The 1222-nt window shown below is 60.4% G+C and overlaps 1 long non-coding RNA gene across 1 annotated transcript; it reads left to right on the forward strand.

Moving 5' to 3' along the window:
* The first annotated feature begins 5 nt into the window (after positions 1–5).
* Positions 6–1010, forward strand: LOC114073000. Its single transcript, XR_003574265.1, has 4 exons — positions 6–35; positions 127–264; positions 540–654; positions 827–1010. It is a non-coding gene; the product is annotated as an uncharacterized LOC114073000 (long non-coding RNA).
* The last annotated feature ends 212 nt before the right edge of the window (positions 1011–1222 follow it).

Raw genomic sequence — 1222 nt, forward strand, 5'->3', positions numbered from 1 at the left:
CAGTGGCAACATGACCTTCCCAACAACCCCAACAGGTGCTCCATCCCAATCCTCCCTCTCTCCCATGCCCTTGGGGCTTGGGCCAGGGCTCCCAGCATGATCTGACCAAATTTGCCCTGCACACAGATTTGCTGTACAGACCATCAAGGCCCTGCTCTGCTGTCTACACTGGGAGAACGAGGTGGTGGCTGTGGAGCGCAAGCGTGGCTGGGACACCCTGCTCCATGCTGACACCCACCACTATGCAGTGGGGCTGCTGGCCAGGTGAGATACCCTTCTCTCTGCTGCCACCATCATCTCTTTCTGGGGCACGGGGCAACCTACAGAGGCCCAGGGTCATGGGCCAGACGTTCTTGGCACCAAGGGCTGGAGAAGCAGTTTGGAAAAGGATGTGAGGCAGGTGCACAGGAGGAGCCACCTCCCAAAGTGCCCATATCCAGTCCATGGCTTCTGTGGAAAAACCAGACCTCTGGGAGTCAGTCCTGGGAGACCTTTGCTCACCCTGCTCAGGCTCAATGGCTCCTTTCTTTTCTTGACAGGCAGATGCGCAGTTTCTTGATCCCCTTCTTTTCTGACATTGCAACCCACCTGCTTGGGCTGCTCAGCAGGGAGGAGCCCCGCTGGGAGCTCCCTGCACTTGCCTTCCTTGTTGAGGTGAGCCTGGTGGCGAGCGCTACCTCGCCCAGCTGCCTCCGCCCTCTCTGTCCTCTCACAGCCGCAGCTGCCCAGGCTGGTGCCTGTGCCCTGTGCTGCTCCCTGGGCACGGTCCTGGGTGGCTCTGGGCTTCTCCCGCCCGGCCACCACCTCACTGCTCTCTGCCTTCCAGCTCCTTGACTATCTGGATGGGAGAAAATGTCATGAGGGTGTCCTGCCTATCCTAGCAAGGCACCTGCACAACCAGTGCCCTGAGAGCCGACGCCTGGCACTCAGAGGCCTCCTTGTGCTCAGTGTGGATCCCTCAATGGTGAGAAGGGGACACCCGGCTGAAGCCACACTGGCAGTTTGGGGCTGGGAAATTCAGTCCCTTGGGCATAGCTGGGCTTTGGGAGCTGTGGCAGCTGCTCCCAGCTTTCCTGCCTCCCTCTTCAGTTGCCCAGGCCCTGCAGGACAGGCCTTTGTCCTCTGGGCCCTGTGGCAGCAGTGTGGGGTTGCACCACCAGAGGGCTGCTGGTGGTGCAGCTGTTCAGGACTTCACAGCACAGCACTGTGTTCCACACAGGCC

Source organism: Empidonax traillii, unplaced genomic scaffold (genome assembly GCF_003031625.1).
Source record: "Empidonax traillii isolate 1590-97213 ecotype Southwest subspecies unplaced genomic scaffold, ASM303162v1 scaffold4868:size9150, whole genome shotgun sequence".
NCBI classification, from domain to species: Eukaryota; Metazoa; Chordata; class Aves; order Passeriformes; family Tyrannidae; genus Empidonax; species Empidonax traillii.